Here is a 22,714-nt window from a genome sequence, read left to right as displayed (position 1 = left end):
CAGATCGCTAGTGCTGCACTCGTGATATGTCGGTTCCCGCAGGCATGGCTGGGATCGCATATATATATCGCCTGCAAAATGTACCAAATCGTTTGGAATCGTATGGATCCTCTCCTGGGAAGCTCCCGGGAGAGTTCAAGGGAAATTGCTCCGACTTCAGCCTCTAGACATATCGTTCTTCTAGTGTATGGGGCCCTTAGGTGAGAATGCAACTTATTTTTGTATGACTATGCAGTTCAATTGTAGATGCAACATCTATGAAACATACAAGCCAGGGCCATAACTAGGTGTGTGCGGAGGGGGCAGCGCACATAGCGCTGCAGAGTTGGGGGCACTGTTGGCGGCACTTGTAAATTATTTGTTTTAATTATTTTCACTTGCAGCTTCCCCCCTTTTTGAAGCCCAGCATCTCCTGACCGCCCTTGTTTCCTGCCCTGAACACTTCTGTCACTAATGCCTATACGACACTCATGAACTTAACTTGAGATTTCTTTGTTATTCAATCACACTGTCCTTTATTACATTTCAAAATGTTGACATACCCGGGATTCGAATCCATTGCCTGTGACAATGCAGTCAGACAATCTATTCATTGAGCTATCTGTCCTTGCATAGAAAGGTAGATAATTCTAAGCTAGAGAATTCCAACTATTTCAAGCTTACCTTGTACTTTGTGAAAAAATGATCAGCATTGCGGCTGAGCAGATCTACAGCATGTAGGGCCTAATTTTGAGTTGATCGCAGCAGCAATTTTGTTAGCAACTGGGCAAAACCATGTGCACTGCGGGAGGGGCAGATATAACATGTGCAGAGAGAGTTAGATTTGGATGGGGCTTTTTCAAACTGAAATCTAAATTGCAGTGTAAAAATAAAGCAGCCAGTATTTACCCTGCACAGAAACAAAATAACTCACCCAAATCTAACTCTCTCTGCAAATGTTATATCTGCCCCCCCCCCCCCTCTAGTGTGCACATGGTTTTGCCCAATTGCTAATAAACTTGCTGCTGCGATCAACTCAGAATTACCCCCGTAGTGCGTGGCTGCAAGGGCTTGAATGGGGGCTGCACACTTCATAGATCTGCTCAATTGCAATGCTGATTATTTTTTTACAAAGTGCCAGCAGCTTCATATAGGCCCTCATTCCGAGTTGTTCGCTCGCAAGCTGCTTTTAGCAGCTTTGCACACGCTAAGCCGCCGCATACTGGGAGTGAATCTTAGCTTATCAAAATTGCGAACGAAAGATTCGCAATATTGCGAAAAGACTTCTCTGTGCAGTTTCTGAGTATCTCGAGACTTACTCTTCCAGTGCGATCAGTTCAGTGCTTGTCGTTCCTGGTTTGACGTCACAAACACACCCAGCGTTCGCCCAGACACTCCTCCGTTTCTCCAGCCACTCCCGCGTTTTTCCCAGAAACGGTAGCGTTTTTTCAAACACTCCCATAAAACGGCCTGTTTCCGCCCAGAAACACCCACTTCCTGTCAATCACATTACGAACACCAGAACGAAGAAAAAACCTCGTAACGCCGTGAGTAGAATACCTAACTGCATAGCAAATTTACTTGGCGCAGTCGCAGTGCGAACATTGCGCATGCGCAATTAGCGGAAAATCGCTGCGATGCGAAGAAAATTACCGAGCGAACAACTCGGAATGACCACCATAGTGCTCATACTTTTTATGCAAGATCAAATAACTCAATGAGTAGGGTGTTCGCTTAGAATGCAACAGGTTATAGGTTTGAATCCTGGGTATGGCTGTTTATAGAAATGTGTTATTTAATAAAGGGTATTGTAACTGAATAACAACCAGCTCTCAAGGTAAAAGTGCATGAATGTGGTATAAAGAGGATTTGTGACCAAATCCATTTTCTAGCAGTGGTTTATGTGTGTGTGTGTGTGTGTGTGTGTGTGTGTGTGTGTGTGTGTGTGTGTGTGTGTGTGTATGGACATCATAGCATGGGCTTTCTCTGGGATCTTTCTTGACATGCCCCTTCCCCACGAGGCATGCACCTTATGTCTCTATTGGAAAAATTCTCTCTCTGGCACTGGGCACCAATAAGTTTAGTGACGGCTCTCATACAAGCAGAGTACTGGCTGATATAACAGTCCTTTGAGAAGATAATACCCCAAGGCGAGCCACACCCAGAAGTGAAATGGTTTGAGAAAGATGAGGTATGTCATTCTCAGTGTTGTACAACATGTGTGACAAGGTGACGGATAATACCAGCAGCAACAGAAGCTTCTGTAGGTCATGTAATAAAAAATAGATGAACCAAGGTGGGCTGCAGCCAGAAGTACTATGGTTTGATCAAGCAGATTGATTGACTGATTGATCATTGATTAGATCCTGATTAAATATTTTAATATATAGATAGGAAATGGATGCAATGGAAAAAGAGTGTCTAAACATAATGAGAAACAAGATTTTACACAAAAGTGAAATTGTGTGAAAAAGAGTATGCAATTCTATACATTATTATTAGTAATGTGCACCGCAAATTTTTCGGGTTTTGTGTTTTGGTTTTGGGTTCGGTTCCGCGGCCGTGTTTTGGGTTCGGACGCGTTTTGGCAAAACCTCACCGAAATTTTTTTGTCGGATTCGGGTGTGTTTTGGATTCGGGTGTTTTTTTCAAAAAACCCTAAAAAACAGCTTAAATCATAGATTTTGGGGGTCATTTTGATCCCATAGTATTATTAACCTCAATAACCATAATTTCCACTCATTTTCAGTCTATTCTGAACACCTCACATCTCACAATATTATTTTTAGTCCTAAAATTTGCACCAAGGTCGCTGGATGGCTAAGCTAAGCGACCCAAGTGGCCGACACAAACACCTGGCCCATCTAGGAGTGGCACTGCAGTGTCAGACAGGATGGCCCTTCAAAAAAATTGTCCCCAAACAGCACATGATGCAAAGAAAAAAAGAGGCGCAATGAGGTAGCTGTGTGACTAAGCTAAGCGACCCTAGTGGCCGACACAAACACCTGGCCCATCTAGGAGTGGCACTGCAGTGTCACGCAGGATGGCCCTTCAAAAAAATACTCCCCAAACAGCAGATGATGCAAAGAAAAAAAGAGGCGCACCAAGGTCGCTGTGTGACTAAGCTAAGCGACACAAGTGGCCGACACAAACACCTGGCCCATCTAGGAGTGGCACTGCAGTGTCACGCAGGATGGCCCTTCAAAAAAATACTCCCCAAACAGCACATGATGCAAAGAAAAAAAGAGGCGCAATGAGGTAGCTGTGTGACTAAGATAAGCGACCCAAGTGGCCGACACAAACATCTGGCCCATCTAGGAGTGGCACTGCAGTGTCACGCAGGATGGCCCTTCAAAGAAATACTCCCCAAATAGCACATGATGCAAAGAAAAAAAGAGGCGCAATGAGGTAGCTGTGTGACTAAGATAAGCGACCCAAGTGGCCGACACAAACATCTGGCCCATCTAGGAGTGGCACTGCAGTGTCACGCAGGATGGCCCTTCAAAAAAATACTCCAAAAACAGCACATGACGCAAAGAAAAAAAGAGGCGCAATGAGGTAGCTGTGTGACTAAGCTAAGCGACCCTAGTGGCCGACACAAACACCTGGCCCATCTAGGAGTGGCACTGCAGTGTCACGCAGGATGGCCCTTCAAAAAAATACTCCCCAAACAGCACATGATGCAAAGAAAAAAAGAGGCGCAATGAGGTAGCTGTGTGACTAAGATAAGCGACCCAAGTGGCCGACACAAACATCTGGCCCATCTAGGAGTGGCACTGCAGTGTCACGCAGGATGGCCCTTCAAAAAAATACTCCCCAAACAGCACATGACGCAAAGAAAAAAAGAGGTGCAATGAGGTAGCTGTGTGACTAAGCTAAGCGACCCTAGTGGCCGACACAAACACCTGGCCCATCTAGGAGTGGCACTGCAGTGTCACGCAGGATGGCCCTTCAAAAAAATACTCCCCAAACAGCACATGATGCAAAGAAAAATGAAAGAAAAAAAGAGGTGCAAGATGGAATTGTCCTTGGGCCCTCCCACCCTTATGTTGTATAAACAGGACATGCACACTTTAACGAACCCATCATTTTAGTGACAGGGTCTGCCACATGACTGTGACTGAAATGACTGGTTGGTTTGGGCCCCCACCAAAAAAGAAGCAATCAATCTCTCCTTGCACAAACTGGCTCTACAGAGGCAAGATGTCCACCTCCTCCTCATCGTCCGATTCATCACCCCTTTCACTGTGTACATCCCCCTCCTCACAGATTATTAATTCGTCCCCACTGGAATCCACCATCTCAGGTCCCCGTGTACTTTCTGGAGGCAATTGCTGCTGGTGAATGTCTCCACGGAGGAATTGATTATAATTCATTTTAATGAACATCATCTTCTCCACATTTTCTGGAAGTAACCTCGTACGCCGATTGCTGACAAGGTGAGCGGCTGCACTAAACACTCTTTCGGAGTATACACTGAAGGGAGGGCAACTTAGGTAGAATAAAGCCAGTTTCTGCAAGGGCCTCCAAATTGCCTCTTTTTCCTGCCAGTATACGTACGGACTGTCTGACGTGCCTACTTGGATGCGGTCACTCATATAATCCTCCACCATTCTTTCAATGGTGAGAGAATTATATGCAGTGACAGTAGACGACATGTCAGTAATCGTTGGCAGGTCCTTCAGTCCGGACCAGATGTCAGCACTCGCTCCAGACTGCCCTGCATCACCGCCAGCGGGTGGGCTCGGAATTCTTAGCCTTTTCCTCGCACCCCCAGTTGCAGTAGAATGTGAAGGAGGAGCTGTTGACGGGTCACGTTCCGCTTGACTTGACAATTTTCTCACCAGCAGGTCTTTGAACCTCTGCAGACTTGTGTCTGCCGGAAAGAGAGATACAACGTAGGTTTTAAATCTAGGATCGAGCACGGTGGCCAAAATGTAGTGCTCTGATTTCAACAGATTGACCACCCGTGAATCCTGGTTAAGCGAATGAAGGGCTCCATCCACAAGTCCCACATGCCTAGCGGAATCGCTCTGTTTTAGCTCCTCCTTCAATGTCTCCAGCTTCTTCTGCAAAAGCCTGATGAGGGGAATGACCTGACTTAGGCTGGCAGTGTCTGAACTGACTTCACGTGTGGCAAGTTCAAAGGGTTGCAGAACCTTGCACAACGTTGAAATCATTCTCCACTGCGCTTGAGACAGGTGCATTCCACCTCCTTTGCCTATATCGTGGCCAGATGTATAGGCTTGAATGGCCTTTTGCTGCTCCTCCATCCTCTGAAGCATATAGAGGGTTGAATTCCACCTCGTTACCACCTCTTGCTTCAGATGATGGCAGGGCAGGTTCAGGTATTTTTGGTGGTGCTCCAGTCTTCAGTACGCGGTGCCTGAACGCCGAAAGTGGCCCGCAATTCTTCGGGCCACCGACAGCATCTCTTGCACGCCCCTGTCGTTTTTTAAATAATTCTGCACAACCAAATTCAAGGTATGTGCAAAACATGGGACGTGCTGGAATTTGCCCAGATGTAATGCACGCACAATATTGCTGGCGTTGTCCGATGTCACAAATCCCCAGGAGAGTCCAATTGGGGTAAGCCATTCTGCGATGATCTTCCTCAGTTGCCGTAAGAGGTCTTCAGCTGTGTGCGTATTCTGGAAAGCGGTGATACAAAGCGTAGCCTGCCTAGGAACGAGTTGGCGTTTGCGAGATGCTGCTACTGGTGCCGCCGCTGCTGTTCTTGCAGCGGGAGGCAATACATCTACCCAGTGGGCTGTCACAGTCATATAGTCCTGAGTCTGCCCTGCTCCACTTGTCCACATGTCCGTGGTTAAGTGGACATTGGGTACAACTGCATTTTTTAGGACACTGGTGAGTCTTTTTCTGAGGTCTGTGTACATTTTCGGTATCGCCTGCCTAGAGAAATGGAACCTAGATGGTATTTGGTACCGGGGACACAGTACCTCAATCAAGTCTCTAGTTGGCTCTGAATTAACGATGGATACCGGAACCACGTTTCTCACCGCCCAGGCTGCCAAGGCCTCAGTTATCCGCTTTGCAGCAGGATGACTGCTGTGATATTTAATCTTCCTCGCAAAGGACTGTTGGACAGTCAATTGCTTACTGGAAGTAGTACAAGTGGTCTACCGACTTCCCCTCTGGGATGACGATCGACTCCCAGCAGCAACAACAGCAGCGCCAGCAGCAGTAGGCGTTACACTCCAGGATGCATCGGAGGAATCCCAGGCAGGAGAGGACTCGTCAGACTTGCCAGTGACATGGCCTGCAGGACTATTGGCTTTCCTGGGTAAGGAGGAAATTGACACTGAGGGAGTTGGTGGTGTGGTTTGCAGGAGCTTGGTTACAAGAGGAAGGGATTTACTGGTCAGTGGGCTGCTTCCGCTGTTGCCCAAAGTTTTTGAACTTGTCACTGACTTATGATGAATGCGCTGCAGGTGACGTATAAGGGAGGATGTTCCGAGGTGGTTAACGTCCTTACCCCTACTTATTACAGCTTGACAAAGGCAACACACGGCTTGACACCTGTTGTCCGCATTTGTGTTGAAATAATTCCACACGAAGAGCTGATTTTTTTTGTATTTTGACCAGGCATGTCAATGGCCATATTCCTCCCATGGACAACAGGCGTCTCCCCGGGTGCCTGACTTAAACAAACCACCTCACCATCAGAATCCTCCTTGTCAATTTCCTCCCCAGCGCCAGCAACACCCATATCCTCATCCTGGTGTACTTCAACACTGACATCTTCAATTTGACTATCAGGAACTGGACTGCGGGTGCTCCTTCCAGCACTTGCAGGGGGCGTGCAAATGGTGGAAGGCGCAAGCTCTTCCCGTCCAGTGTTGGGAAGGTCAGGCATCGCAACCAACACAATTGGACTCTCCTTGGGGATTTGTGATTTCAAAGAACGCACAGTTCTTTGCTGTGCTTTTGCCAGCTTAAGTCTTTTCTTTTTTCTAGCGAGAGGATGAGTGCTTCCATCCTCATGTGAAGCTGAACCACTAGCCATGAACATAGGCCAGGGCCTCAGCCGTTCCTTGCCACTCCGTGTGGTAAATGGCATATTGGCAAGTTTACGCTTCTCCTCAGACGCTTTTAATTTTGATTTTTGGGTCATTTTACTGATCTTTTGTGTTTTGGATTTTACATGCTCTGTACTATGACATTGGGCATCGGCCTTGGCAGACGACGTTGATGGCATTTCATCGTCTCGGCCATGACTAGTGGCAGCAGCTTCAGCACGAGATGGAAGTGGATCTTGATCTTTCCCTATTTTTTTAACCTCCACATTTTTGTTCTCCATATTTTAATGCGCACAACTAAAAGGCACCACAGGTATACAATGTAGATGGATGGATAGTATACTTATGGACGACGAGTGAAGACACAGAGGTAGGTACAGCAGTGGCCTACCGTACTGCTATATACAGTATAATGGACCTGGTGGACACTGTCAGCAGACTGCTAAACTAGTACTACTAGTATAAAGAAAAAAAGCCACCACAGGTATACAATGTAGTTGGATGGATAGTATACTTATGGACGACGAGTGACGACACAGAGGTAGGTACAGCAGTGGCCTACCGTACTGCTATATACAGTATAATGGACCTGGTGGACACTGTCAGCAGACTGCTAAACTAGTACTACTAGTATAAAGAAAAAAAGCCACCACAGGTATACAATGTAGATGGATGGATAGTATACTTATGGACGACGAGTGACGACACAGAGGTAGGTACAGCAGTGGCCTACCGTACTGCTATATACAGTATAATGGACCTGGTGGACACTGTCAGCAGACTGCTAAACTAGTACTACTAGTATAAAGAAAAAAAGCCACCACAGGTATACAATGTAGATGGATGGATAGTATACTTATGGACGACGAGTGACGACACAGAGGTAGGTACAGCAGTGGCCTACCGTACTGCTATATACAGTATAATGGACCTGGTGGACACTGTCAGCAGACTGCTAAACTAGTACTACTAGTATAAAGAAAAAAAGGCACCACAGGTATACAATGTAGATGGATGGATAGTATACTTATGGATGACGAGTGACGATACAGAGGTAGGTACAGCAGTGGCCTACCGTACTGCTGTATACAGTATAATGGACCTGGTGGACACTGTCAGCAGACTGCGTTTAAAGTATAAAAAAAAAAGACACCACAGGTATACAATGTAGATGATGGATACTTAGTATACTTATGGACGACAAGTGACGACACAGAGGTAGGTACAGCAGTGGCCTACCGTACTGCTATATACAGTATAATGGACCTGGTGGACACTGTCAGCAGACTGCTAAACTAGTACTACTAGTATAAAAAAAAAGCCACCACAGGTATACAATGTAGATGGATGGTAGTATACTTATGGACGACGAGTGACGACACAGAGGTAGGTACAGCAGTGGCCTACCGTACTGCTATATACACAGGGCCGGATTAACAATGGGGCGGATGGAGCTGCAGCTCCAGGCCCCCCATCAAAATAGGCCCACAGTATCTGCTCTGCTGCTACTGTAGACAGGAAAACATTTATTCCTGCTAGAGTTCATCCGTCCTGACGCCACCTCCCCTTTCTCTCACTCAGCTCCCTCACCAACGGCGGGCGCGGCATGATAAACTGTGTTCTCAGCCTGAGCCTCCTTGTGCCGCATACACAGGAGAGGATGTGCATCGATATCGGAAGCACCGCCCCAGCACCACCGCGCGGCGCACGCTCTGTGTGTGAACTTCTGAAGGGATTGGGAACAGCAGCAGCACAGGCAGACACCCCTATCTGGCCTCACAAGTAGGCACCACCACCACCACTGACCCTCCACGGACTTTAACTGGCCCCTTGAGCCCCTTGGGATACCCCCGCATGCATCAGGTAGGACCTGCCCAGCGGCGGATTGGTACGCCAGGACAGATTGTCAGTAGGCTGCCAGACTGCGCAATTTAGTGGCTGTTCCTCCCAATGCCAAATAGCTACGGCCGCTGCAGCTCAAGCTGGGGCTGCAGCGGTGAAGGTTCTGTGTGCCGCCCACTATCACAACAGCAGAGTGAGGGACGTCCCCAGCTCGGATATTGTGTTGCTGCGCTGCTGCTGCGGAAGACGCGCACCCCATGCGAGTGTGAGGGAAACGGCTTCCGCGGCTCTACCTCTGTCACTCCTCACTGTACATTTCCCTCCAGTGTGTGAGCTGTGAGGTCCCTCCTCCCAGGCAGCCCCGCCTCCACATACCAGCAGCCGGGGAGCACATCAATCATCTGTGCTGAGTCTGCCCTGGCCGGCACATGAAACTCCGTTCCAGCCGAGAGGAGCTACTGTGTCGCTGGTGAGTCACTGATTAGCTCCACAGGGAGACACAAAAAGCACTCTCAGCTCTGCACTGGGGGGAAGGGGGGAGGGACGCTGTGTCATGGTTTTCCCATACAGACAGGCTGGACATGATGAGGTAAATCAGGCAATGTATTAAAGATGTGGGGTCACTGCCAGGTCACTGTCTACTCAGGGCCTGGTTAACAATGGGGGTGAGGGTACACCTCCAAGCCCCATATGTACCTCCCTTCCATCACCCCCATACGTATGTCCCCTCCGTCACTCCCGTGTGTATGTCCCCTCCGTCGCCCCTGTGTGTACGTCCCCTCCGTCACCCCTGTGTGTACGTCCCCTCTGTCGCCCCTGTGTGTACATCTCCTCCGTCGCCCCACACGTGTGTCGCCCCACACGTGTGTCCCCCCTCCGTCGCCCCACGCGTGTGTCCCCCCTCCGTCGCCCTGCGCATGTGTCCCCCCTCCATCGCCCCGCGCATGTGTCCCTCCAGCGTCGCCCCATGCGTGTGTGTCCCCTCCGTCGCCCTGTGTATGTGCTCCACTGTCACCCTGCATGACAAAAAAGAGATATGTGGTTCGTGGGGATGGCATATCCTGAGAGACCACACCCCTTGGAGTGAAACCACACTGCTCTTCTGTCAGCACACGCGCCTATGGTGAGTGCAAATATACAGGAAGTGAGCAAGCCCCACAGGGGTGAAACATGTTTTCCATTCCAATGGGTCCTGTTTTGTCCAACTGCAAGTGATTCACTCCTAGCCTCAGGTCAGATCATTCCATCCTGCCATTCTGGGCTAATTTTTGCCCAGCTGTCATAGAAATTGTATCTATATCCGTGCAGCTTCATTTATGCCTTTTTCCAGGCTTATGCATCTTAGTTTATTGCATCAGGATTAAAAACTGCATTTTATAGGAAAGAAATACTGCATTCTTCTTTGACTTTCCTCCTGCAGATCCTGTTGTCATATTGCTGCATGGGTTATATGAGAATTTCATGTCTATTTCCCTATATCCTAATGATTATAACAGCTCCAATTCACACAAAGTGTTTCTAATGACACCCATGTCACTAGTGATTATTTCATTGCATATACCAGTACTATTTATTTGTATCTACAATTATCTTTGACATATTTTCTGTTCCTTACACCAGTACCAATGTACACATATATATAAAAAAATTTCTTGATCCGTGTTTCTTTATCCATTTGTATCTATACGGACGGGTAATTTTTATCACCCGTTCCTAATAACTACAGCCTAATTGATCTCCATTATCCTTTCTAGGGTTTTTTTCATAAATCTATATATCTTCGTTTTTTTCATAAATCTATATATCTTCCTTTTTCGTGGACTCTCATTTGTGATCCAGGGACACAATACCACCGGTGTGGGACTTGATGTCTCCTGCCTAACACAAAAAGCAGATCCACACTGTATCTATAAGACCCAGCTAATTATCCCCCCCTATATAGGTGCACTCTCATTGGACGTCTGACCAAATCCTTCTACTATCAAACCACACTGCTAATGCCCGATCTCGTCCGATCTTGGAAGCGAAACAGTGTGGGCTGAGTTAGTACCTGAGGTGGAGACTCACAGGGAATACTCAGTGTTGTAGAACATCAATCATTGCATATGATGTGTGGTATGTGACTCCAACAGCAGCATCACCATTTGTTCCTATCCTTTTCTTTCTTTACCCTGGTATATCCTTTGATTTGTTTCTATTATTACTTATTGCCATAATAGCTGTTATTTCTTCATTAGGATTATGACAGAATCTAAAATCAATTGACTTAATTGATCTCATTAATACAGATCATCTGTACTGGCCGGGTGAGAAAGGGTTTATGACTTGCAGTGTCTCTACCCCTCTCCATCTCATTTCCTGAGGCAGGACCAGAACATTTTTATCTGGGATCATTCACATCTCCTCAACCAGGGGCAATTATATTCTTAATATTTCCAAATAAATTTTGTTTTATCTGCTGACTAATCAACCTAGTGTTATTCATTCTAGTTATTTAACTACCATTAATGAGTGCGCCCACACAAGAGCCTTCTTCTTTCTCCCTTTTGTTTATCCACACTGCTCTTCTGTCAGCACACGCGCCTATGGTGAGTGCAAATATACCTAGAATTGGTCAACTCGCCCTTGCCCTGTCATGCTGCTCCTACTGTCATTTTCTTCTGGATCTGCCCCTGCTCCCAACCCCCACCCCTCCCTTTCTGCTACTCCTGGCTCCACCTGTAAATTGCCGCAGCCCTGCTGGAGGGAAGTTGGGCAGCCACCGGTCACTAGGACCCAGCGGCTTGCTGGAGTCCCAACAGGCGCAGCCTGTTTACAATGGCAGTTAACTCCAGCTAGCGGTACACATAACATAAGACCCCGCGCAGACAAGAAACACACTACAGTGGTAGCCGACCAGGTCAGTGGCTACTGGGGTGAGGGGAAAATTGTGTCCATGTGCACTGTTTGTCCCTCTTTCATCCTACATATATGCTCTACCTGGTGCAATGTGTATAACGTGCTCTGTATGGTGCAATGTGTATAACGTGCTCTGCGTGGTGCAATGTGTATAACGTGCTCTACCTGGTGCAATGTGTATAACATGCTCTACCTGGTGCAAGGTATATAATTTGCTCTGCCTGGCGCAAAGTGTATACCATGCTCTACCTGGCGCAAAGTGTATACCATGCTCTACCTGGCGCAAAGTGTAGACATGCTCTATCTGGTGTAATATGTACAACATGCTATACCTGGCACAGTGTGTATAGGAGTTTCTACCTGGTGCAATGTGTATAAGCGGCGCTACTGTGTGGTGTAATGTGAATTGGCACTATTATGTGGCCACACCCCTTCCCCACAAAGCCACGTCCCTAAAATGTTGTGGCGTGCGCTTTACTTTCCTGCGTTTAATTAGGCCTTCTAGGCAGTAATCCCGCCCACTTCACAGACTCCACCCCTCAACAGAACCCCACCCCTATTAGGGCTGCTTCCATAAATTTCCCTGGCTGGTTTTCGATCCCAATCCGTCCTTGGACCTGCCTATTTCTACAGTACCTAGGAAAGATTACCCCAGGGAGCATGGACACATACTATGTCCGTTGAAGCTTGAAGAGGGCTATTTGCACCAAATGCTGTGCAGAGATTATCAATTCAATTATAATAACCCCTACAAGGATTACAAATAATAAATTTTACACAGCAGGATCCCTTGGGAATAATAAAAGGAATAAGCCGCACAGTGCTGTAACTGGACATTTTAGCCCTGTGTGCAAGAAACAGCATTGGTGCCCCCCCCCCCAACCTATATTTAAAAACGGGCCAGTGCACAGCGTAGGCGCGCGCCAAAATTATAGGGGCCTTACACACATTACACCAGGTAGAGCCTCTGTCACACATTATGGCAGGTAGCGCCCCCTTTTATACATTATGGTAGGTAGAGTCCACCTTTTTATACATTACAGCAGCAGAGTCCCCCTTTTTACACATTACAGCAGCAGTGTACCCCCTTTTTTCACATTACAGCAGCAGAGTACCCATTCTTACACATTACGACAGGCAGTGTCCTCTTGTTACACATTACAGCAGCAGTCCACCTTTTTACACTTTACAGCAGCAAAGTCCCCCTTTTTACACATTACGGCAGCAGTCCCCCTGCTGGGGGGGGGGGGGGGCAACCAACATATATAGACCAAAAGAGGTAGCACTTTAAGGGACTTAGAAATCACAAGAGACAGCAGTCAGAGCCCACCCCCCATTCCCCAATCCGCCAGCCCAGCTACCTGTTTTTGTGGAGAGATGAAAGGGACATCAAAGCCTGCTCCCCGCAAGGGATCAGACACCATGATCTCTCATCCCTGGCGGCTGCTGTAGGTCTCAGAGAGGAGGGGCCAGGGGTGGAGAGGGGTGGAGAGGAGAGGATCCCCCCTCCTCTTCTCATGCTGAAAATCCCCAATTATTCTGCCCGCCCGACTCCGGCATACTTTAATGAGAAGCAGAAGCTGTCGGCGAGTGCTGCAGCACTCCCTTGTAGCAGCGGCGGCCTATGGTAGTAAGTGTAAGTGTGCCATAGTGGCCGTGCGGGTGTGCTGCCAGATGGTGTGCTCTCAGTGCATTTGCGCTGTGGGCAAGGCACTATTGGCACACATCTAGTTATGGCCCTAAAGCCGCATTTTGCGCATCCACCGCAGACTGGGAATCCTATTCATCACTCACTAAAGACTTGTATATTGGGGCAATTGAGTGTTTTTATGTTTTTTGTGTGTCTTACTGTTACTATGTTTGTTTGTCCATTGCATGTTTGTTGTCCCTATTTCCATATACCGGTATTAGGATTCACTTTTTAGTAATCATATAAGCAATTTCCTTTTAGGAATATTTTATCCTATACATCAATTTTTCACAACCTTTCATTTTAATTATTAACCACTCTACACACCACTGTGTCCTAATTAACCAGATATTGTTTTTAATTATACATAATTTTTCAATAAAGGATAAATTTACATTTTCATAAATACATATCTATGGGGGATTAGGTTTAGGCACCACTGGGGGCGTGATTAGGGTCAGGCAATAAAGGGGAAGGTTATGGTTAGGCTGCCGGTTAGGGGGTAGGGGAGAGGGGGGTTCATAATTGTTAAAACACATGCAACATACATGTATACACACACAGACAATATATGTACAGCACTGATCCCACCGCCATATCATTAGCCACACAGCCGCTGTGCTGGTCACATCCCCTGCAGTGGCACTCAATAGGCCCTTCAGAAATTTCCCATGAGGACCTTAATCTGGCACTGTATATACAGTATAATGGACCTGGTGGACACTGTCAGCAGACTGCTAAACTAGTACTACTAGTATAAAAAAAAAAGCCACCACAGGTATACAATGTAGATGGATGGTAGTATACTTATGGACGACGAGTGACGACACAGAGGTAGGTACAGCAGTGGCCTACCGTACTGCTATATACAGTATAATGGACCTGGTGGACACTGTCAGCAGACTGCGTTTATAGTATAAAAAAAAAAGACACCACAGGTATACAATGTAGATGGATGGATAGTATACTTATGGACGACGAGTGACGACACAGAGGTAGGTACAGCAGTGGACTACCGTACTGCTATATACAGTATAATGGACCTGGTGGACACTGTCAGCAGACTGCGTTTATAGTATAAAAAAAAAAAGACACCACAGGAGTGTTTTTCAGGCAGACAAACGTATACTGGTGGTCACTGTCAGCAAAACTGTGCTCTGTACTCCTGCTATAGCTGCTCCCCAGTCCCCACAATTAAGCAGTGTGAGCACTCAGCACAGATATATCATGCAGCACACTGAGCACAGATATGGTATGGAGCGTTTTTTTCAGGCAGAGAACGGATAAAAAACTGGTGGTCACTATTAGCAAAACTCTGCACTGTACTCCTCCTAACAGCTGCTCCCCAATCCTCCCCACAATAAGCTAAGCAATCAGATCAACTGTGTAACTATATAAACGGAGAGGACGCCAGCCACGTCCTCTCCCTATCAATCTCAATGCACGTGTGAAAATGGCGGCGACGCGCGGCTTATATAGAATCCGAATCTCGCGAGAATCCGACAGCGGGATGATGACGTTCGGGCGCGCTCGGGTTAACCGAGCCATACGGGAGAATCCGAGTATGGCTCGGACCCGTCTAAAAAGGGTGAAGTTCGGGGGGGTTCGGTTTCTCGGAAACCGAACCCGCTCATCACTAATTATTATACAGCATGTGCAACATAAAATGGGATAGGAGCAGTACTGTGCAAAAGTTTTAGGCAGGTGTGGAAAAAATAGTTTATTTTTATCAATTATCAAAATGCAAAGTGAATGAACAGAAGAGAAATCTTAATCAAATCAATATTTGGTGTGATCAACCTTTGCCTCCAAAACAGCATACATTTTTCTGGTTACACTTGCACATGTTTTTTGAAGGAACTCAGCAGGGAGGTTATTCCAAACATCTTGGAGAACTAACCACAGATCTTCTGTGGAAATAGGCTTGCTCAAATCCTTCTGTCTCTTCATGTAATTCTAGACAGATTCGATGATGTTGAGATCACAGCTCTGTGGGTCCATATCATCTCTTCCAGGACTTCTTCTGACACTAATGATAGTTCTTAATGACATTGGCTGTATGTTTGGTCCTGCTATGCCATAATTCCTTCACCATGCCCTCACTGAACTCAGCCTACATGCACATTTCCCATTAAAACCCAGTAATGGACCATCAGCACTTAGTGAAGACGCAACTTATTTTCGTATGACTCTGCGGATGCAACATCTATGAAACATACAAGCAGAGCACTGGCTGATAGAACAGTCATTTGAGAAGATAATACCCCAAGGCGAGCCACACCCAGAAGTGAAATGGTTTGAGAAAAATAAGGTATGTTATTCTCATTGTTGTACAACAAGTGTGACAAGGTGATGGATAATACCAGCAGCAACAGAAGCTACTGTACGTCATGTAATAAAATAGGATTTTAATTACCTACCAGTAAATCCTTTTCTCGTAGTCCGTAGAGGATGCTGGGGTCCACATTAGTACCATGGGGTATACACGGGTCCCTTGGGAGCCATGGGCAGTATAAGAGTTTAATAGTGTGGGCTGGCTCCTCCCTCTATGCATCTCCTACCAGACTCAGTCTAGAAACTATGCCCGAGGAGACGGACATACTTCGAGAGAAGGAAATACACAGATAGTGGTGAGATTCTCACCAGCTCACACATAACAAGGCAAACCAAGCTAACTAGCTTGAACAAATCAGCAACAGCTGAACAACAGTACTTAACCAAGTAACAATGCAGTACTTAACCAAGTAACAGGGTAGTACCGAACCAAGTAACAACTGCAGGAGAACGAAGCTCTGGACGGGCTTACAGCATCCTCTACGGACTACGAGAAAAGGATTTACTGGTAGGTAATTAAAATCCTATTTTCTCTTACGTCCTAGAGGATGCTGGGGTCCACATTAGTTCCATGGGGATGTACCAAAGCTCCCAGTACGGGAGGGAGAGCGCGGAGGCTCTTGCAGAACCGATAGACCAAACTTTAGGTCCTCAGAGGCCAAAGAATGGAACATATAAAACTTAGCAAACGTGTTCGACCCAGACCAAGTAGCCGCTCGGCATAGCTGTAAAGCCGAGACACCCCGGGCAGCCGCCCAGGAAGAACCCACCTTACGAGTAGAGTGGGCCTTAACAGATTTTGGACACGGCAATCCTGCCGTAGAATAAGCATGCTGGATAGTGAACCTGATCCAGCGAGAAATCGTCTGCTTAGAAGCAGGATACCCAATCTTGTTGGGATCATAAGGACTTTCTGTGACGAGAAGTTCTCTTCACATAAATCTTCAAAGCCCTCACAACATCCAAGGACTTTGAGGTAATTGAGGAGTCAGTAGCCACTGGCAGCACAATAGGTTGGTTGATATGAAAAGCCAACACAACCTTCAGAAGAAACTGCTGGCGCATTCTGAGCTCAGCTCTATCTTCATGGAAAATTAAGTAGGGTTTTTTTGGCAGGACAAAGCCCCCAATTCAGATACATGTCTAGGAGATACTAATGCCAACAGTGTGACCGACTTCCAAGTGAGAAACTTGACCTCAACCACCTGTAAAGGCTCGAACCAATCCGATTGCAGGAACTGCAACACCACATTAAGATCCCAAGGTGCCGTAGGAGGCACAAAGGGAGGCTGGCTGCGCAGGACACCTTTCAAAAAAGTCCGAACCTCAGGGAGGGAAGCCAATTGTTTCTGAAAGAAAATGGACAAGGCCGAAATCTGGACCTTTATGTAGCACAAACGTAGGCCCACATCCACACCTGCTTGCAGAAAGAAGAGAAACCGCCCAAGTTGAAACTCCACCGTAGGAAACTTCTTGGATTCACACCAAGACACATACTTTTTCCAAATGTGATGGTAATGTTTAGACGTTACTCCTTTCCTAGCCTGAATCAGGGTAGGAATAACCTTGTTCGAAATGCCTTTCCGAGCTAAAATCTGGCGTTCAACCTCCATGCCGTCAAACGTAGCCGCGGTAAGTCTTGATAAGCAAACGGCCCCTGTTGCAGAAGGTCTTCTCGTAGAGGAAGAGGCCTCGGGTCTTCCAGTAGTAATTCCAGAAGATCCGCGTGCCAAGCTCTCCTTGGCCAGTCTGGAGCAATGAGGATTGCCTGAACTCTTGTTCTTTTTATAAGTTTGAGAATCCTTGGGATGAGTGTAAGTGGAGGGAACACATACACTGACTGGAAGAACCACGGAGTCACCAGTGCGTCCACCGCCACTGCCTCTGGGTCTCTCGACCTGGAACAGTACCTCTGAAGCTTCTTGTTGAGGTGGGAGGCCATCATGTCAATTTGAGGTACACCCCAAAGACTTGTCACCTCTGCAAACACCACAGGGTGGAGGCCCCACTCTACTGGATGGAGATCGTGTCTGCTGAGGAAGTCCGCTTCCCAGTTGTAGAAGATGTGCCGCCTGTCGAAGTCCGTTGCAAATGGCTCTTAGTTCCAGAATGTTTATCGGAAGGATGGATCTAGACTACCAATTCCCATGGAAGTTTTCCCCTTGGGTGACCGCGCCCCAACTTCTGAGACTTGCATCCATGGTTAGAAGGATCCAGTTCTGAATCCTGAACCTGCAGCCCTCGAGAAGGTGAGTTATTTGTAGCCACCATAGGAGTGAAATCCTGGCTTTCGGCTACAGACGTATCCTCTGGTGCATGTGCAGGTGATATCCCGACCACTCATCTAGGAGATCCAGTTGGAAGGACCGAGCATGAAATCTTCCATACTGTAGAGCCTCATAGGAGGCAACCATCTTCCCCAAAAGGCGAATGCACTGATGAACCGATACCCGGGCAGGCTTCAAGACATCCCAGACCATTGATTGATCACCAACGCTTTTTCCACCGGTAGAAACACCCTCTGCACTTCCATGTCGATGACCATCCCTAGGAAAGACAATCTCCTTGTCGGCTCCAAATGCGACTTTGGAAGATTCAGGATCCATCCATGATCCCGGAGTAGTCAAGTTATGAGAGCAATGATCTGCAACAACTTCTCACTGGAAGATGCTTTTATCAGCAGATCATCCAGATATGGAATTGTGTTCACTCCCTGCTCACGTATGGTTAGCATCCTCTCTGCCATTACCTAGGTGAACACCCTCAGTGCCGTGGATAGGCCAAATGGCAGTGCCTGGAACTGATAGTGACAGTTCAACAGCGCAAATCTGATACAAGCTTGGTGAGGCGGCCAAATTGGAATGTGGAGGTGCGCATCCTTGATATCCAGAGATACCAGAAATTCCCCCTCCTCCAGACCTGAGATCACCGCTCTCAGAGACTCCATCTTGAACCTGAATTCCCTCAAATAATAAGATTTTACTCACCGGTAAATCTATTTCTCGTAGTCCGTAGTGGATTCTGGGGACTCCGTAAGGACCATGGGGAATAGCGGCTCCGCAGGAGACTGGGCACAGCTAAGAAAGAATTAGGACTACCTGGTGTGCACTGGCTCCTCCCACTATGACCCTCCTCCAGACTTCAGTAAGGATACTGTGCCCGGAAGAGCTGACACAATAAGGAAAGGATTTTGAATCCCGGGTAAGACTCATACCAGCCACACCAATCACACCGTATAACTCGTGATATTATACCCAGTTAACAGTATGAACATAACAGAGCCTCTCAACAGATGGCTCAACAATAACCCTTTTAGATAACAATAACTATATACAAGTATTGCAGACAGTCCGCACTTGGGACGGGCGCCCAGCATCCACTACGGACTACGAGAAATAGATTTACCGGTGAGTAAAATCTTATTTTCTCTAACGTCCTAGTGGATGCTGGGGACTCCGTAAGGACCATGGGGAATATACCAAAGCTCCCAAACGGTCGGGAGAGTGCGGATGACTCTGCAGTACCGAATGAGAGAACTCAAGGTCCTCCTCAGCCAGGGTATCAAATTTGTAGAACTTTGCAAACGTGTTTGCCCCTGACCAAGTAGCAGCTCGGCAAAGTTGTAAAGCCGAGACCCCTCGGGCAGCCGCCCAAGAAGAGCCCACTTTCCTCGTGGAATGGGCTTTTACAGATTTAGGCTGTGGCAGGCCAGCCACAGAATGCGCAAGCTGAATTGTGCTACAAATCCAGCGAGCAATAGTCTGCTTTGAAGCAGGAGCACCCATCTTGTTTGGTGCATACAGGATAAATAGCGAGTCAGTCTTCCTGACTCCAGCCGTCCTGGAAACATAAATTTTCAAGGCCCTGACTACGTCCAGTAACTTGGAGTCCTCCAAGTCCCTAGTAGCCGCAGGCACCACGATAGGTTGGTTCAAGTGAAAAGCTGATACCACCTTAGGAAGAAATTGGGGACGAGTCCTCAATTCTGCCCTATCCATATGGAAAATCAAATAGGGGCTTTTACATGACAAAGCCGCCAATTCTGACACCCGCCTTGCCGAAGCCAAGGCCAAAAGCATGACCACTTTCCACGTGAGATATTTTAAATCCACGGTTTTAAGTGGTTCAAACCAATGTGACTTTAGGAAACCCAACACCACGTTGAGGTCCCACGGTGCCACTGGGGGCACAAAAGGAGGCTGAATATGCAGCACTCCCTTGACAAATGTCTGAACTTCAGGCAGTGAAGCCAGTTCTTTTTGGAAGAAAATCGACAGAGCCGAAATCTGGACCTTAATGGAACCCAATTTTAGGCCCATAGTCACCCCTGACTGTAGGAAGTGCAGAAATCGACCTAACTGGAATTCCTCCGTTGGGGCCTTCCTGGCCTCACACCACGCAACATATTTTCGCCATATGCGGTGATAATGTTGTACGGTTACATCTTTCCTAGCTTTAATAAGCGTAGGAATTACTTCCTCCGGAATACCCTTTTCTTTTAGGATCCGGCGTTCAACCACCATGCCGTCAAGCGCAGCCGCGGTAAGTCTTGGAACAGACTGGGCCCCTGCAGCAGCAGGTCCTGTCTGAGCGGCAGAGGCCATGGGTCCTCTGAGATCATTTCTTGAAGTTCCGGGTACCAAGCTCTTCTTGGCCAATCCGGAACAATGAGTATAGTTCTTACGCCTCTTCTCCTTATTATCCTCGGTACCTTGGGTATGAGAGGAAGAGGAGGGAACACATAAACCGACCGGTACACCCACGGTGTCACTAGAGCGTCCACAGCTATCGCCTGAGGGTCTCTTGACCTGGCGCAATATTTTTCCAGCTTTTTGTTTAAGCGGGACGCCATCATGTCCACCTGTGGCCTTTCCCAACGGTTTACAATCAGTTGGAAGACTTCTGGATGAAGTCCCCACTCTCCCGGGTGGAGGTCGTGCCTGCTGAGGAAGTCTGCTTCCCAGTTGTCCACTCCCGGAATGAACACTGCTGACAGTGCTAACACGTGATTTTCCGCCCAACGGAGAATCCTTGTGGCTTCTGCTATCGCCGTCCTGCTTCTTGTGCCGCCCTGTCGATTTACATGGGCGACAGCCGTGATGTTGTCTGACTGGATCAGAACCGGACGGTTTTGAAGCAGGGGCTTTGCTTGACTTAGGGCATTGTAAATGGCCCTCAGTTCCAGAACATTTATGTGTAGGGAAGTCTCCTGACTCGACCAAAGTCCTTGGAAGTTTCTTCCCCGAGTGACTGCCCCCCAGCCCCGAAGGCTGGCATCCGTGGTCACCAGGACCCAGTCCTGTATGCTGAATCTGCGGCCCTCTCTGAGATGAGCACTCTGCAGCCACCACAGCAGAGACACCCTGGTCCTTGGAGACAGGGTTATCAACCAATGCATTTGAAGATGCGATCCGGACCATTGGTCCAACAGGTCCCACTGAAAAGTTCTGGCATGGAACCTGCCGAATGGAATCGCTTCGTAGGAAGCTACCATCTTTCCCAGGACTCGCGTGCAATGATGCACCGACACCTGTTTTGGTTTCAGGAGGCCTCTCACTAGAGACGACAGCTCCTCAGCTTTCTCCTCTGGGAGAAACACTTTTTTCTGGACCGTGTCCAGAATCATCCCTAGGAACAGTATACGTGTCGCCGGAACCAGCTGAGACTTTGGAATATTCAGAATCCAACCGTGCTGGTGTAGCATCTCCTGAGATAATGCTACGCCGACCAACAACTGCTCTCTGGACCTCGCCCTTATCAGGAGATCGTCCAAGTATGGGACAATTAAAACTCCCTTTTTCCGAAGGAGTATCATCATTTCGGCCATTACCTTGGTAAATACCCTCGGTGCCGTGGACAGGCCGAACGGCAACGTCTGGAATTGGTAATGACAATCCTGTACCACAAATCTGAGGTACTCCCGGTGAGGATGGTAAATGGGGACATGCAGGTAAGCATCCTTGATGTCCAGAGATACCATGTAATCTCCCTCTTCCAGGCTTGCAATAACCGCCCTGAGCGATTCCATCTTGAACTTGAATTTTTTCAAATATGTGTTCAAGGATTTCAAATTTAAAATGGGTCTCACCGAACCGTCCGGTTTCGGTACCACAAACATTGTGGAATAGTAACCCTGTCCTTGTTGAAGTAGGGGCACCTTGACTATCACCTGCTGGGAATACAGCTTGTGAATTGCCTCTAACACAGCCTCCCTTTCTGAAGGAGTCGTTGGTAAGGCAGATTTGAGGAAACGGCGGGGGGGGGATGTCTCGAATTCCAGCCTGTACCCCTGAGATACCACTTGAAGGATCCAGGGATCTACCTGTGAGCGAGCCCACTGATTGCTGAAGTTTTTGAGACGGCCCCCCACCGTACCTGGCTCCGCCTGCTGAGCCCCAGCGTCATGCGGCGGACTTAGCAGAAGAAGCGGGGGAGGACTTTTGTTCCTGGGAAGTGGCTGTATGCTGCAGCTTTTTTCCCCTACCTCTGCCTCTGGGCAGAAAGGACGCGCCTCTACCCCGTCTGCTCTTTTGGGGGCGAAAGGACTGCACCTGATAATACGGTGCTCTCTTTGGTTGTGAGGGGACATGTGGCAAAAATGCCGACTTCCCAGCTGTTGCTGTGGAAACTTAGCCTGAAAGACCATCCCCGAACAACTCCTCACCCTTATAAGGCAAAACTTCCATGTGCCTTTTGGAATCTGCATCCCCTGTCCACTGCCGGGTCCATAACCCTCTCCTGGCACAAATGGACAGTGCACTTATTTTTGATGCCAGCCGGCAAATATCCCTCTGTGCATCTCTTATGTAAAAGACAGCGTCTTTAATATGCTCTACGTTTAGCAAAATAGTGTCCCTGTCTAGGGTGTCAATGTTCTCTGACAGGGAGTCTGACCATGCAGCTGCCGCACTGCACATCCATGCTGAGGCAA

The sequence above is a fragment of the Pseudophryne corroboree genome, chromosome 1, assembly GCF_028390025.1.
Source record: "Pseudophryne corroboree isolate aPseCor3 chromosome 1, aPseCor3.hap2, whole genome shotgun sequence".
Classification (NCBI taxonomy): domain Eukaryota; kingdom Metazoa; phylum Chordata; class Amphibia; order Anura; family Myobatrachidae; genus Pseudophryne; species Pseudophryne corroboree.
Note: the sequence above shows the minus strand (reverse complement) of the source record.